The sequence below is a fragment of the Scomber scombrus genome, chromosome 2, assembly GCF_963691925.1.
Source record: "Scomber scombrus chromosome 2, fScoSco1.1, whole genome shotgun sequence".
Lineage (NCBI taxonomy): Eukaryota > Metazoa > Chordata > Actinopteri > Scombriformes > Scombridae > Scomber > Scomber scombrus.
The window spans coordinates 20,124,960-20,143,239 of NC_084971.1; the positions used below are offsets into that span (position 1 = coordinate 20,124,960).

An 18,280-nucleotide genomic window follows, 5' to 3' on the forward strand; every position below is an offset into this window, starting at 1 on the left:
TGGAAAAAGGCCCCATGTGCAATATTTACTCTACTGTAAAATCCCTTTGATCCATAATTTTTGAAAAAGGTTAATACTATTGACCCCGGGGCCATCCTAACTGTTCACTCACTCAGTATCAAGCATATTTACTGTATCATTTTCGAGAAATTCAGCTTCAAAGTTCCTTTCTTTGCATTGAAAAAAGGCACTATGTGCAATCATGCCTCATGCTCTATATTTATTCTACTGTAAAATCACTTTGATCCATAGTTTCTGACAAAGGTTAATACACTTGACCCCAGGACTATCCTAACTGTTCACTCACTCTGTATCAAGCATATTTACTGTATCATTTTTGAGAAATTCAGCCTCAAAGTTCCTTTTTTTGCATTGAAAAAGGCACTATGTGAAATATTTACTCTACTGTAAAATCCATTTGATCAAACATTTCTGACAAAGGTTTATACACTTGACCTAACCCTCACTCCTTTAACCCATATATCACTTACATGCAATATTGTGTGTATTTCTTTTGATCATTTTGAGTAAATAAAAATCCCCATTTCCCCTGCTAATTTCCGTGTGTTCTCTCTATGCCCTTGTCAGATTGCAAACGTCAGCCAAGTATGCAAGAACTGATTCCATATCAAACACTGTCACTGTAGCTTTGACAATGCTCTTGATGCTTCTAAAATAATTGTGTTCTATTTTTCAAGAATGCCAAATTAAAAGTCAAAACAGAATTTTTTACTGATTGACTAGCTTAGTGAATTTATTTATAGTTACTGTAGATTAAAATTAGTTTTATTCCCTTCATTTATTTAATATTTATATTTAATTATGCATTTTTATTATTTCCTGAGTTGGTAACTTTCCACTGTATAAGCGCATGCGCGGTGTTATAACAAGAGATTTGCCTTTCCAACGACCGTCAAACGTGGAGGAATGGCGCTCAAACGAGGGTAAGTTGCCTTCTTTCCTAAGCCTACACTGTAACAAATTACTGTAAAAATACAGTGAATTTCATACAGTAATGTACCGTTTTTCATGAATACAGTTAAATACTGTTAATGGTGATGCCTTTACGCAATAAAAATACAAACAGTAAGCTACTGACTATCTTGAATATGTTTTTTGTTTAAGTCCGTCCACAACTCATATGAGCAACATGTTGCATCAGGTCCCACCACCTCATTTAGCACAGTCAGCACAGAAAATCATACAATGGGCAAAAACATATTCAAGATAGTCAGTAGCTTACTGTTTGTATTTTTATTGCGTAAAGGCATCACCATTAACAGTATTTAACTGTATTCATGAAAAACGGTACATTACTGTATGAAATTCACTGTATTTTTACAGTTATTTGTTACAGTGTAGGCTTAGGAAAGAAGGCAACTTACCCTCGTTTGAGCGCCATTCCTCCACGTTTGACGGTCGTTGGAAAGGCAAATCTCTTGTTATAACACCGCGCATGCGCTTATACAGTGGAAAGTTACCAACTCAGGAAATAATAAAAATGCATAATTAAATATAAATATTAAATAAATGAAGGGAATAAAACTAATTTTAATCTACAGTAACTATAAATAAATTCACTAAGCTAGTCAATCAGTAAAAAATTCTGTTTTGACTTTTAATTTGGCATTCTTGAAAAGTAGAACACAATTATTTTAGAAGCATCAAGAGCATTGTCAAAGCTACAGTGACAGTGTTTGATATGGAATCAGTTCTTGCATACCTGGCTGACGTTTGCAATCTGACAAGGGCATAGAGAGAACACACGGAAATTAGCAGGGGAAATGGGGATTTTTATTTACTCAAAATGATCAAAAGAAATACACACAATATTGCATGTAAGTGATATATGGGTTAAAGGAGTGAGGGTTAGGTCAAGTGTATAAACCTTTGTCAGAAATGTTTGATCAAATGGATTTTACAGTAGAGTAAATATTTCACATAGTGCCTTTTTCAATGCAAAAAAAGGAACTTTGAGGCTGAATTTCTCAAAAATGATACAGTAAATATGCTTGATACAGAGTGAGTCAACAGTTAGGATAGTCCTGGGGTCAAGTGTATTAACCTTTGTCAGAAATTATGGATCAAAGTGATTTTACAGTAGAATAAATATAGAGCATGAGGCATGATTGCACATAGTGCCTTTTTTCAATGCAAAGAAAGGAAATTTGAAGCTGAATTTCTCAAAAATGATACAGTAAATTTGCTTGATACTGAGTGAGTGAACAGTTAGGATGGTCCTGGGGTCAGGTGTATTAAGCTTTGTCAGAAATTATGGATCAAATGGATTTTTACAGTAGAATAAATATAGAGCATGAGGCCTTTTTTCAATGCAAAAGAAAGAACTTTGAGGCAGAATTTCTCAAAAATGATACAGTAAATATGCTTGATACTGAGTGAGTGAACAGTCAGGGTGGTCCTGGGGTTAAGTGTATTAACCTTTGTCAGAAATTATGGATCAAAGGGATTTTACAGTAGAATAAATATAGAGCATGAGGCATGATTGCACATAGTGCAGTTTTCCAATGCAAAAAAAGGAACTTTGAGGCTGAATTTCTCAAAAATGATACAGTAAATATGCTTGATACTGAGTGAGTGAACAGTCAGGATGGTCCTGAGATCAAGTGTATTAACCTTTGTCAGAAATTATGGATCAAAGGGATTTTACATTAGCGTAAATATAGAGCATAAGGCATTTTTTCAATGCAAAAGAAGGAACTTTGAGGCTGACTTTCTCTCAAATGATACATGTTTGATACTAAGTCAGTGAGAGTAAACGTAGTCTTGAGGTGCAAAATGTCAAAAATTGGTATGAAAGCATCAAGCCTTTTCATAATAAAATAATTAGCATTTTAGATCAATAGCTTCTAGACTATGTGGCCTATCACATTGGCATGTGGTATGCCATCGGACCAACCTTAATAGAAACACCAAGATGAAAAAAATAAAATAAAAAAATGTTCATACAGTTTGCACTGAAGGTGGTAAAATGCAGCAGAGGTATAGTCCATAACAATCCACCTGCAATATGAACTAACTGATACGTTTTAAAATACTAACAAAAGATAGCCTTGTTGCAAGTACCAAGTTCAGTGAAAGGCTGGATATACTGTATGTATGTCAGTTTTACCATAGAAGGATATTTTAAATTTTGAAGCCTCATTCCCATTTTTTCTTTTCTTCTGCATTTCCTAATAACCATGTTACCACCAAATTCATGTTAGGCTTTTCATTTATTAACACTGTTTCATAATTAATCCACAACTCATTGAGGCTTCAGCATGACTAAATGTCTTGAATCTTTTGACGACAACATAGGAAATGAATTTATTATGCATCTTTTCCTATGAATGTCACGTAGTTCAACAAGTTACAAATGGAGAAACATATTGCAAGTGAATATTATATATATATATATACATATAAAAATATGTCAACACACCTATGGTATATACATGTACAGTATGTACATTTTGTTAATTGTTTCCTATATTGCTGCTGCTTGTTACTTGGCTACAGAATGGAAAGAAGTTGTAGTTGTTTTGTGTAGCTACTTTAACCTAGTTGTACTGTAGTGTTTTTATCAGCTTTGGGAACTTCCAACTTCCTTAACCTGACATTATAAACGGCAAACTTTTCTTTAATGAAATTAACATGTGTTTTGATGATAACCTCCATGTATTCTTTGTTTTTATCATGTTTTTTCTTTTCTTTTCTGTTCATGTTCTGATAATGAAACCAAAGCTCGTGGATAAAATTATGTTTAACCACTGACACTAAAGTTTCAGATGTGTGAAGCAGTGTGTGTCTTACTTGAAAAAGTAAAAAAAGTTCACTTCTGATAATGTTGAGTAGTACTGAGGCTTGTCCTTCGCACAGAACCTGATGAGTATGTCAAACTCAACCTAGGCCTAGCATTTATAGTAAGATTTCAATCGCTATCTTTGTACTGAGATGGGCTTCATCATAGAATAAAGAAGGATAGGACTGATGCTTTTAAAAGACTAGAAGAATACATTATGTGACAGACAATGAGGTGTCCTAATATAGGATTTTTATGGTCACTTTCCAGCCAATCAGGCGCTGGTATTTTCAGTGGCATTTATTCAACTTTGCAGTGTGTGCATTATGTTTTTTAAGAAGGGTTTTGTATTCCTAGGAGAACATGACTGCTGAGAATTTCACAGGTTGTGCTCTACTTTGATCAGCCTATTTTGGCTGCTCTGAGAACATGGCTCTGGAGAGTAGCGATATGACAGGTTGAGTCTTGACTTCTGCTTTTAGAGACTCCCCCACTGCTCCACGCAAGTGTGTGTATGTGCTTAACTCTGCTCCATATCTGGGTCAGTGCAGTGTCTGCATATTAGCTTTCCATAATGACAAATGACAGGGATTGTAGTCACAAAGTTAGTGTCATATGGTGAAGAAGCTCTGATGCCCATTTTATGCAGTGCAAGCAGAGTTTAAACTTTTGAATATTTTTATCTGTGACAAATATGCATGTATTTGCAAAACTCCAGGGCTAGGAATATTCGTAAAAAAAGAATGATTTCTTTCTGAGAACCTACAATTTCTAAAGCATCTTACCCTCATGCTGTAGTGAGACAAAGAATCAGCTTAACACAATGTATCTTCATTGATAGTCTCTTTTAGCATCTTAGATTGCAGCACTCTGCATATGTCTGTATCCATGAGGGTGAAGAGGTTTATGATTTAAGTGTTAAAATTAAAAAAAAAAGATAAATCTCTCACTCTCAAGGCTTGTCATGCTCTGTTTAGAATGTCTGGCATTTAAAAATATCTTATTCTTGTTTTTTGTTCACAACTACTCTATGATGCAACACAAGGTTTTCATAAGAACACTATGTGCCCAATCTTAAAACTACTTTCTGTGAATCTTATGGGCATTTTTCTGTTTGATTATATTAATAGTATGTTTTACTGTAACCTTTGTTACTAAAGAGAACTTTGTTCTCTTTATTGCTCAAATGGTACTAAATATACTAAACCCTGGTTGTTTAAGAACTTGGTTTGACCTTACTTCTGTGCTCCCTGAATGCTTATCATGTATTAACCTCATTTGTTAATACATTCATGGCAGTAAAGTTAATCCATGTAAATGTGGACTCACAGAGAGAAGAGTCTTATTTTGTTTCTGCCTTTCACACCTCAGGATGTGACTCCAAAGAATTGAAATGAAATAACACTGCAGTGCTCTTACTGAGCTTTAAATATGCAAACAATCTACTCCATGTATTCTGGATAAGTCTGTCCATAGTGTTAGGGCTTTGTACAAGGATGTCTTGTGCATATCTTTAAGTTAGTCACATTCATGGCTACTGAGTTGTGGTAATTATATATAATATATATTCTCATCTAAAGGAAAAATGTATTTTTCAGGATCGCTCAGAGCTATCATTCTAAATTTGATTGCAGTTACATAATACATTCAAGAGTTATGGCAGGCCATATAAAATAGCCCATACCTAGAAAAAACTGAATGTTATGGCATGTTTAACAAAAAAGGTTAAACCTTTTGTCAAGAGCATCCAAATTAGAACTCTATCAAGGTCAATAACGATCTAGCAGCTGATTTGGTTATTACAGAATTGTAATATTTAATAAGAGATGTTTATGGAGTGGGACATGTTACTGGTAAAAAAACAAAAAAGAAAGGTTAAACAGTACTCTGATAAATAAAGTATTTAGTGGTGACACTAAAAAAACACCTCAAACACATCTTTATTAATTTTAAAAACGTATGTTGGCTGATATGTCATAACTAATAGATCTGCAATAAGCTAAAAATCTGTTGATAATATCAGCTGGCCAGTTAATTTATTGGTTTATCATCTAAATATGTACAAACATTGGTGAAGATTGGATGAAATTTGTTGGAATGATGGTGAAAAAAATAAAAATGAGCAGAAAACCTTTGATAAAACTCCTCAAAGTACATTTCCTCTCAAGGTGCAGTAGGGAATGGACCTCCACACTCAATTACAATCTGTTCATGAGAAAATTTGAAGTTGCCTTACTTATACAGTTGAACTCACAGTACTTTGGTCCATCATCTAAAACTTCACTGAATTACCACCACAATACATTTTTAGAAAGCTAATACATAACAACAAACATACAACATACATTACCCCTTTGAAAGGGGTAATGATGGCTCTATATGATGGCAGGTGATTAATTCTGAAGACTGTACAAATCCATCTATCCACTCATCCATTTTTATCTGATTATCCTTTTCGTGGTTGTGTGTGGGAGGGAACTTGAAAGAAACCTAGCATGCAGTGGATGTGAGAGGCAGGGTGCAGCCAGGCCAGGTCAGGTACAACCTGTCAGGTTAAAACTCAGACACAGCCACAGGCACATGCATACAGGGAGTTTAGAGTTTCCAGTTCACCTCACCCACATGTCTTTGGACTGTGGGAGCAAACACAAGTTGAAGTGCTTTTCATGGTTGTATACTCTAATGAAAGCTTTTCATGCGAGAAAATGTGAGTTAAGGTCTGTCGGGTTAGAATTGAAAAATCCGCTGACCTTTGAAACTATGTGTATCTGACTTCCTGTTAGCAGCCGTGAGCATGGTGAAGTCACAGATGGAGCAGTGGCAGAGGACAGACATCTCCATGGGAGTAGCATTTGTTAGGGTGCAACAGAGTGTGTTTTGAGTTAGTAGATGGAAGAGAGCTTTTACAGGTTTTTAAGGTGTGGTGATGCTGTGAAAATTATGAGTATTTAATTGTTTAAGCCTTTGTTTTTTAGCATAAACTCACATTAAATGTGTTTTGCATTGTTTACATTATTGAAGGAACATACTTTATTCAGATTTGTGTGTATTACTTTAGCACTAACCCTAACCCTTGTGTGGGTGCACTCAGGTAGACAAATGCAGACATGTAAGTATACATTACCCAGATGTATCCTGCTCCAGCTAATTGTACAAAACTAGAGATCAAATGAATGACACATTAGTGTGAAATGTTTTTCAATTTAAACACAGAGGAAGGGTCATCGGGATACAAAAACTCTTTCTATTCCTTAATTGCCAAATCCACAGTAAGTGGTATGGGACCCTTAATGACTGATGATATTTTTCAAAATATATTACACAAAACCACAGGCATCACATGAGGCAAGGACAGCAGGGGGTTTCTGTTTGTATTTGTATGGCCAACTGTGTTGAAGAGTACTTGCCCCTGCCATCTGTTTTCTTTGGTATTGCCAGTAGACTGTTGGATAGAGTAGCTCTGTATGAGAGGTGCTTAATCAATACACACACAGGAACAGAGCTCTGACTCAGCAGACTATCTGTCTTAACTGTCACCGTTGTGTTTGCCAGCTTTGTCGAGATGCACTCATCATCCTGCCACAGATTTCAGCAGTTGGGTGTCTTTACCACCATAATACTGTATGTGAAGAAGATATGGTGTTGAGGTTGTTTTTATTTACTTCCATTAAAATTATATGCACCATGCATCTCTTATTTTGTGGTCACTTATGTTTTACAAAACAATTTAAATGGGAACAGCAATCCAATATAGATTTAACCAAGCTCAGTTCCAGTCACAGAAGTAAGATCCAGCAACAGCAAAGAACACTATACGATTACTGCCATTAATCCTAGTGTTGCATTATCTATTATAAAAATGTAAATATTATATAATAAGTTACTTAGTTGTAAAGGAACTTAGCAGTGAATAATCTGTCAGGAACAAAGTGGGCGACTGTATAATCATGACATAAGCAAAAAATATCCCCAAATAGAAAAAGGGGAAATAACAATGAACGTAGAATGGACTGAAATGTAATTGCAAAATTGTTATTTTGTCACTCTCCAAATGTCAAATGTGAATTAATGTGCACGAGACTTGGACGTGGAAATCCAATTTCTTGATAGCTGGTTCTTAGCAGAAATGCTCTTCATGGTCTTAAAAAGCCCATCTTTCCCATGGAGATTTTGTATTTGTACCCAGCAGTGAGTTCCCTCAAGGGTGCGGCTCATGTCAAGAAGGTAACCCCGGTGCCACTCAACCATAGCCAGAAGAGACACACATGTATCTAGGTGTAGTGTGTTGCAGTACCCCTTTTTCAGGATGCAGCCTTTACCCGATCTCTTAGTCAGAGCACTTGTATTGGGTTGATGATAGATTATCTACAAGGTGACCCTCAGGTGTGCAAGGTGTATCATTTGATGTGACATTAATCAAAATGTCACTTAGTGTGAAGGAATCTGTACCTGACAAGACTTAATCTAAGAGTCGTTGAGATGTTGCTGGTGTTCAGTATAGTCTGAAAGGGCATGTTAATGAACTGTCGGAGAACGCCTGCATCGGTCTGTGTTACTTGTTATTCCTGCAGTTGAATTTAGCTCGGCCACTCACTTAATTAGATCTTCAGTCCTAGATATTAAAGTTTGTGGAAGCTCATACTGGATAGAATACTGCTCTGTTCATTTAGCACAAGAACCAAAGGGCCCTAGCAAGATTAGCATTCATGACAACTCAATTCATGTGAATGGAAATGCTGCAGTGAACCTGCAGATCAGTGAAGTAAATCCATGTAGAGCCATCAGCTATAGTGATCTAAGACACTTGAATTTGCTTTTGAACTCCAGGAATCTGAGCAGGTGGTTACGAAGCAGAATCCAGAGTAGAAGGAGTTATTATTCTGGCTAACAGTGCACACTACTTTACTGGTAAAATAAAAAGTTGCAGTGCAGGATCCCAGTGGTCCAACATCATTCTTTGTCTAGGTATATAAAAGGATGTCTAGACCCTTGTCATTTAAAGTGTTTCTAAGCTTCAACTGTAACAAAACCATAAGAAGATTTGACAGAGAAGCGCTAATACAAAAACTCAGACCCACACACATACCAAACACACACACACACACTCACACACACACACTGAGCACAGTTAACACCTGGTTGACTGAGGTAATTACTTTAAATCCTTTAGCAGTTGTCTCTGTGCCATGTCATCAGCATTATTTCAGGGAAAAGCTGACATTAGCAGAACCTAACTAGTAATATTGTTGAATGGGCAATAAAAAAAAAACAGTATCAGGAAGACACAAAGTAACAATCTCGAAGATCTCTGTTTCATTCTTTTTGGTGGCTCCTGTGGCGGTAATTGCAGTTGTGTTTTTGGATTTCACTTCCCAGATATCCAAGCAGTGTCATCCGTGAGACATCAATAACTGTTCACTCGCAAGACTAGCAGAGACTGGAAAAATCAGTACAACGCTTCACACACAAGTGAGTTGAAGAGTAAATCTGTTGCATTAGCTCCGCCCACCCTTTCTGGCAGACCAACCACTGCTGGGTGATGGAAAACGTGTCACTTAAGTATGCACCGCTCGTGATTTTTCCCAGGAATGTCACCACCGACACCCAGTTTGTAATACTGTGGATATAAGACTCATCAGTGGGCCATAGGCTCAGTCACCATTGTGTTACCTCATTCGGTGATAGATAGTAATGTAACAGAAGTGTATCCGAGTGAAAATCTTTGAGATTATTACTTTAAATGACAAATTAGCTGATTTATATTAAATGGCAGCATTATTACTGTATAATTGTACAGGAAACCCTGCAATGCCAAAAAAATCTTCATGCCAAAAATAACACCAAAAATATTAATTCATTCTGAAATCAATAGTGTTTGGGGGCTTCTGTGCAGCGCTGTTCAGAAACATGAGGCAACCTCATGTATCATTGCCTAAGAAACTCTTGGTAGTGTAGCTTCATTAAGCAATAGTGCAGTGCATAATATGTGTACAGGCTACAGTGAGTTAGTTAATAAATGCTGCAGCTCCTCCAAGGAAAGTCTTGTCTATTTTTTCCCCCAACTGCTAGAAAAGTGAAGGGGTTTGCTCCAAAGTAGGCAACTATTGCCACCATAGCCACATCAACTGGATTTCAGTTGGGGGTGCAGGGATGCAGACTGTTTACAGCCTGCAGTGATCCTCCTGTAACAGACAAGACACAGTAATTACTTTTCTGTGTTTTTCTACACATCCAAAAGGTCAGCTGTTACACACACACACAGTCCAGGTTCATACAGTGAAGTTGTTTGGAGTGAAACAGCCGTCATCCTGATAAATCCTGAGCTCCATCAGAGCTGTCTAAAAAATTTCATTTCAGAAGTTAAAAGTTTAATCCTGTTTCCCCTTAAGAGTTTTCTTTGTCTTGTCAAGTTTATAACCCGTTTTTAGTTGTGTGCATAGAAACGATTAGGCTACAATTACTAAAAGCAGCCTCTCTAATCTTTAAAGTAAATTGTTGAAAAAAAGAATTTATACATCAAAACAACACACTATAAAGAAATCACCTGGGAAGCTTGTGATGGCTCGACTTAATTTAAAAAGCAGTGTAGCTTGTGGGGACTGGTAGAGATGGAGAGTAATGTCCACAGTATGTATTATGTCGATGCTGACTCTGGTGTGCTGCCAGAGACAGTTTTAATCAGCATGTTTCAACTGGGTTCATGTTTTTCCCCCCCACTCTACTAGCTTTACGTGCAGGGTCAGTTTTTGCTGAACTGGCTTGCACATAACAAAAAGAAATTATTGCAACAACCGGAATTGGCATATAGGTCACCAGCCACCTTGGGATTGGGGTGCTGCAGTTTGTTGTACTTCCCTATGATTGCCACTCTTACAACCCAGATTATGAAACAGGTTGTCATTCATTTAGCAGTGATGGGATGTTATTTTATTTTATATTTTTGTCCTGGTGCCCCTAGATGATACTATCTCTAGTCAGCATTTTCAGTTCAAATCCCTTAACGGATGTTTGGATAAAATTAGATGAAAAGATGGTGTTGACGAAACGGGAATCAAACTCCCTGAAAACCAGCACAGCAAATAAGAATTGTGGGGATGGTTGTGAAAGGCAGTGGTTTAAAACATTTAATATCTCACCCTTCTCAACTCTTAGCAGTGACTTGCTTACATACTTTATCGCACTCGTGCAAAATTCAACACCAGCACGAGGTCAGAGGGGGCAGAACGGCAATGCAGCTTTGAAGTTGTTAATTTGGGAAAAGGTGTTTGAAGCCAGATAAGCATGAGAGAAAAAAATATTTCTCTAATGCAACGTACAAGGTTGTAAGGTTCATCAGCATTTAGTTTGTTTTAGATCATTTATGAGTTTTTGTATTTGTATGTTTTTGTGTTTTGCCTAAATCAGAATCTTAGTCTTCTCTAGTCTCAGTTATATTTACCTATTCATCAGACAAATTGAAGGTAAACATGCTGGACTAAACAGTTTGTTTCAGTGCTAATATTCACACACACAGTATTAAGGGACAATTTAGAGTCTCCAGTCAATATAAACCCCATTGTGTAGCTTCAGACTGTGGGGAAAGCAGAAGCACTGAAGTAAACCCAGTTGTTTAAGGGAGAGATATGGACATGGCACACAGGCCTGCAGTGCTATACACCAAGCATCTGTGCTGCCCATCTGTGTGGTTATTCCATTAGAAAGTGTTGCCAAGCAATAATTCAGATGAGCAACAATTTAATTGCCTTAAGATGTTTTTATTTTATGTGCATATTTTAGATGCGCTGGACCAAACCTGAGACATAAAGGAGGAGTCTTATGATGGGTTCTCTACAAGGTTTCTAACATACAGCATAGTTCTATGGCAAACTAATACTTTATAATTCCAGGAACTTCTAATCACTTGTTAAATTGTGTGCATTGAGTAAGGACAGTTAGTACCTATTAGTACCTTGCACTTAAAAAGATTTGAGTATTTTTTCAATATTGTTTGTTGATTAATGTTCACTATCATGAATCGCAATATTTTTATCTGAATCTTTTATCTTGTAAATTATGGAGTGTTATTTCTTTATGTTTAAAACAAAAAAAAAGTGTTTTTTCATTTCCTCCTTCCAGTAAATGTATGTAAAAAAAACATACAGACAGTAAAGAATTCTCTAATATTTGAATTATGCCAACACACAAAACAAGAAACCTAATTAACATTAAGGCAACAACAATTTGGTGAGCATGCCTTGCTAAACTCAGCAGGCTTAGTATCCGCAAGCTGTGATGAATCCAGCAGTATTATTCTGCTTTCCATCACCTAAACCATTCACTGACCTGCAGCATTCAGTCCATTTAGCATCTGTGAAATGGCAGGTAGCTGTATAGGCTGCATTCTTAGGTGTTTCATAATGCATACATGAGCGGGGCAGAGTGTTCAAAACATCTCTGAATATAATGCAACAATGCACTTTGTCAAGATAACTCATACAATATAAAATGAGTCCACAGTGAATTTAGGCTGTAATGCATCCATTATGAACACTCACTGAGTAGTTAGCTTGGTGATGTACAGAAGCCACGAGTGCAACCAGGTAGAAAGGGCTGTTGTTGGACTCAGACAAGGAGGCTTAATTTCCTGGAAGCAGTTCATACCACTGCAGAACTCAACTCACCTGGCTCCAATATGCAGTCAGGATCACACCTCTCAATTCCAGCTAGAAAGAGTCAAAAGAGACAAACTTAAAAACATAACAGTCGATTTTAGTCCTCTGTAGACAACACTACTTCTGCAGCAATCAAATATACATTGTTGATAATTATTTAATAATTTGCACTATAATTTTTGATAACATGATGAAAGAAATTGTTGCTGAAAACAGTAAAATATACTCTACAGTGGTGCACGCTTTCGCTTTATTTCAACCACTTGGATTTGTGTGTATATATCAGTATAACCCAGAGGAGTAGAGTGTTCACGTGAATTGTTGTGCCATGCTTTATTTTCCAGAAAATCTTTAAAACTGTAGCAGATGGCCCATTTTCCTCCATGTAGATTGTGTTATTCTAATTCCTCTGAAACATCGACATCCTTCCCCAGAAGCCAGTTTCCTGGGGCAGTATTAAACAGTCATTAGATTTATTCCAAAAATAATGATGGGAACATAACAGTAAACAATGCTTGCTTCAACTGTACACAGAAAAAGCAGGGATACACACATTTACAGTACGGCACATGTACATGCAATAACACAAAAAGCTTCTTTTCAAAACATGCACACAACCAAGAAGAAGTGCTACTAATAATATTAGGATTTTCTAATCAAAATACAATGCAGAAGCAATAAACTGCCTATGTTACCTCCTAGATGCGTATGTTAAAAAACTTCTAAACTTGCTCCATCAGTATTTGGATTTAATTTTGCTCAGAAAATAAAAAAATCATTTTGTGCTCTGTCTTCGTTTGCTCCTCTCATGCATCAGTCACACACACTTGTACACAGCAGATGGTGGGACATCTAACAAATTACAATAACAGAAATTTGACTCATGCTCTTCACCAAAACATATTGGTTGAACAGATCTGAGAGAAGTGAGATTTTATCCCCCTGTCAGAAAAAATGCTCACTTGTTTGTGTGGGAATAACTACCACAGTGACAAGTGGACAAAGGAGGATGCACAACTAAAACACAAGTAATCTAAACACCTCCCCACATTGTTTAACGGCTGTCTAGCATTATATTCTTTGGATTTGTGTCAGATTACTTAGGCATCAGAGAGACTTATCTTCTTCTGCTTTTGTGGATGTGTTTTTCCTTTTTCCAATGCTGGCTGGCGTGAGACCACCTCACCAAAACTGTTACTCAGAAAACTCACAGATCATATTGTGTTTATTTTTCTAATTCTCTGGATAACAGCGATGTGATTAAGATGTGTGATGAAGTCAGGGTGTGCGTGTTTGGTTGCTCGAATGGAGTGTTATCTACTTTGTTTGGTAAACTATAAGAAAATGGTTATGGGCTTATATCTAATGTACATCCAAAACAGAGTGTGTCAGTGTGTGATCCATATGTGTTGCACTTTAATTTGTTTGTGATATGAGATTAAAGTTCGACTATTCTATCAGACCGGTGGGTGTGTTATGTACGTGGGGAATAGCTTTGTGCGAAATACCCCAATGAAAAAACACTTTTTTATGTGACAATAAACCATATGTGGTGTATTTAATAACAGATGCAGTTGTGAAGTACATTCATTGGCAGGGTCATGACATTTACAGAGATCTCCACCAACAATAAACTACATCACGAGTCACCAGAACAGTTGCTCTCAGTGGCAGTAATATAATAACATGAAATGCTGTGATTTTCATGCTTAACGTGCAGTCTGCTGTCTTTCAGGTCCATTATAATGATGGCAGTGTTGCTGTATTTTATTGAGATTGTTATGTCTCCTTTACTTTTCTCCTTAGGATAAACTGCTTCATTATTAGGATGAATTTGATCAGATGTTCGGTCCTTTTATTACCCATCAATGACATGAAGCATTATTTGTATAATATGGTAATCATGGATGTAACTTTCAAACATTTCCAGTTTACTTACGACACACCTACAAGAACTTATCACGTATTGCCAGTTTCTTGACAAACTGCCTTCTGTTATTGTTTTGGTTACGTAATGTGTCAAGAATAATTTCAACCCTGTTGTCTGAGAAGTTACAGTGTCATATACCAGCAGACTCTGTTTATTACATTACAGTGGCACTCTGGTATTTTTCAAAGCACTGCTGTTTTCTCATCAGTGGCATGTTCCTCTGCCCAAAGCGTTTGCATCACTCCTGCTTTTCATCCTACAAATTAGACTGTCTGGAAACTGTTCTTATTAGGACAGCTATCCAAAAAGAGAGGCTATCGGATCAAGTTACAGTTTACTAGTACCTAACTAGCTGGTTGCTAATGTAAGCTGTCTGAAATTTATGTCAGCTTATATGCCTAGATGCTAGGCATATAAAGACTGACTGCTTTGCTGGTCTGTCTGACAGGCACAAAGACACAGTACACTGTCAAATGCCATCAGCAAATTCCAAAATGACTTGAAGGGAGTTTCTTTCTCTGGGAAGCTCAACATAAATTAACCAGACACTGGTTAGAAGAGTGCATTTATCAGACAGTAGCCACAGCGTTCACTCTATAAATATGTTTTGCACCAAATTTTTTGTAGAAGTTTAGAAGTTTTTCTAATAAATGCTTAGTGTGAGTGTTCAGGCTTTGCTAGATAAAAACACTAGCGTAGCCAGTCCCTCTCTCCTTTTTACCCCTCAAACCAATATTTATATGATTGTGAAAGTGTCAGAACAGACTGAGAAATTACATTCATCATTCCCTGAGGTTTTTTGAAACTACTGTGCATGTTTGATTGATGACTTGACAGATAAGTAAGATCTGATTCATTGCCCCTCCCCAGATTTCCTTGTGGGGGATGAAAATCTAATGACACCAGCACAAGTGAAGTGCATTTTTTTTTTTTTTTTTTTTAAATATGGAGGCCTGTGTTGCACTGTTCAGGTAATGTTGGTTGTAGTTTCATCCACAGTGCCAAGTTGCCAAATTTCCTATTGTTCATCCATCTTAACCCACTGTGTGTAGTATCAGGGGCCTCTGGCCCAGATCTGTCATTCTTATTCACATTCTTTTGTCCCTTCTGCCTCATTGACATTGCCAGTAGACTGGGCCAGTCCCAGCTGGCCCTTTCTAATATTGCTTACTGTAGAAACACATCCCCACAGTAACAACAGACTGCTACCCCCATGCCAGCTGTTTAGTCCTCACATTCACCTAATATAACCTCACTGAGCTTAAGGGTTTTAAAATTGTAATGAAAAATACTCAATGTTAAAGAGCAGCGGATTGTCCAAAGAACTGTTCAATTGAGACTCCTTTTGCAGAGCTCACCTCTTTTTGTTTATTATTTATATGACTTCTGGTTTCTGTAAATATGATGCCCTTCAGAATGTAGTTGGATTAGCTGAGTAATTTGGTTTATTTGGTTAGGTTAGTTTTTATCTGGAACTTTTCTACTGTTTTTTTCCCCTCCTTTTGTCTCCTTTCATTCCTGTTTTTTTTCCACTTTCTTTTTCTTATTGTGCAGTGCTACAATATAATGCAATGATTGTACCTGAGTAATTTCAAATAATCAGAATCCTGCTCAGACTCTCTCAAAAGCATTGTGGACAAATCTGGGCCAGAATTGCAGCTGATAATCAGCTATACAAATGAAGAAAAACTACACAATTCTCCCTGAATTACTGCAGCCTCACTCAATAAACTCCAGCTTTGGAGAGATATATTGTAATGGCACAGTTAATTAAGATGGTAAATAATGTAATCTTAAGGTTAGAGGGGGTAGCCAGTTGTTAATTTATGGTTTGCTGGAATTGTTGACTATGCTTTGTTTTATTTAATGTCTAAACCTGTTGTGAGGACATCTAAGAAGTGGATTATTGAAGCTGTGGAGGATTTTCGTGCATTTTTGGACTGTAGCCTACTGACTGGGATGTTTTCAGGACTGCTACCAACAGTCTGGTTGAGTACACAGAGGCTGTGAGGACAGCTGTGTACCATCACGCACACTAGGGTTAGTTACAACAACGACAAACCACATTTTACAGCTTAATTCAGACAGCTAAGGTTGGAAAAGGAGGACATCTTTAGTAGTTGGGTCAAGGACCGATTCACAGACCCCCCTGCCCTCCTCAACCACAACAATTACTCTCTCTATCCTGGTGAAGGAAGTTAACAGGTTGTTCAAGAGACAGAACCCCTGCAAATTAGCTGGACCAGAATTTGTCACTCCCTCCACCTTGAAGTGTCGTACTGCCAAGTCGCCTCCATTGTTCACAGACATCTTTAACATCTCACTGGACACATGCCACGTGCCTGCTTCAAATCCTATACCATCATCCCCATCCCCATCCCCAAAAAAACAAGGTTCACAGAACTTAAAGACTACAGAACCACCATCCTAACCTCTCTGGTGAAGAACTCATTTGAGCTGGTTTTGCTGCCTACCTCAAATGCATCATAGATCAACTCCTGGACCCTCTGCAGTTTGCCTACAAGGCCAACAGGTCTGCTGATGATGCTGTAAATATGGCTCTTCACTTCATCCTCGAGCACCTGGACTCTGCAGGAACTTACACTGGAATCTTATTTGTGGACTTTACTTCCGCTTTTAACATAGTCATGCAGGCTCTTCTGCAGGACAAGCTCTCCCAGCTGCATGTGCCTGACTCCACCCACGGGTTGATCATTGACTTTCTGTCTGTCAGTAAGCAGCAGATAAAGCTGGGAAAATATGTCTCTGAATCCCGGACCATTATCACTGGTTCCCCTCAAGGCTGTGTCCTTTCCCCTGTACTTTTCTCTCTTTATGCAAACAGCTGCACCTCCAGTCACCAGTCAGTCAAACTCCTGAAGTTTGCAGACAACACCACCCTCTTTGGGCTCAACTCTGGTGGGGATAAGACCCTCTACAGGGGGGAGATTGACCATCTGGTGACTTGATGCAGACAAAACAATTTGAGGGGGAGCGCTGTAAAAACAGTGGAGGTGGTTGTGGACTTCAGAAAGAACCAGCCTTACCACCTCCATCACCCTGTGGGACTCACCAGTCCACATTGTGGAATCCCTCTGCTTCCCGGGTACCATCATAACCCAGGACCTCAAGTGGGAGCAGAACTGCTCCCTCAGCAAGAAGGCTCAGCAGAGGATGTACTTACTTTGGCAGCTGAAGAAGTTCACCGTGGTACACTAATACACCGCCATCATTGAGTCCATCCTCTCCCCCTCCATTACCATCTGGTACGCTGCTGCCACTCCCAAGGACAAGGGCAGACAGCAACATATCATTCGCTCTGCTGAGAGAGTGACTGGTTGCAACCTGGCGTGCCTCCAGGACCTGCACGACTCTAGGATGCTGAGGCGAGCAGGAATGATTAGGCCACCCCCTCCCACCCTAGATACTTTTTTGAACTTTGTTTAGAGCTGAATTTGATTACTGTAAACAATTACCAGACATCCATGAAAACTGTTTTGGGGTCAGTAATGTTGGTCCGAGCCACATTATATTTTGTGGAATTTGCTGAAATCTGACAATTGAGTGTTGGGACAAACAAAATAATTCATAATAGTCTCTATGCTTATTTAAATAAATGACTTATGATATCACAGCTTTTAAACCCCCTGACCAGTAGAGGAATTAGGCTCTGTTTTCATAACGGCCGCAGTTTATCCTGTACATATCATGGCAAAAAATTTGGGACAACATAGTCACTTTGTTAATCTTTTAAATGAACATTATATTTCAACAAGTAGATGTCTCCAGGACTCCATAACCTGATGTTTTAGGGTATGGAGTGACACTATGTTAATACTTGTGTAATACAGTGCTACGTCTAGAACAACTTCCTTCAGCCTTCAGTCTGTAGTCTGG

At 37.9% G+C, this 18,280-nt stretch overlaps 1 protein-coding gene across 1 annotated transcript in view; it reads left to right on the forward strand.

The window, feature by feature from the left end:
• The window catches only part of ctnna2 (catenin (cadherin-associated protein), alpha 2), a 338,533-nt gene that overhangs the window by 12,693 nt on the left and 307,560 nt on the right, over nt 1–18,280 (forward strand). The window lies entirely within an intron of this gene.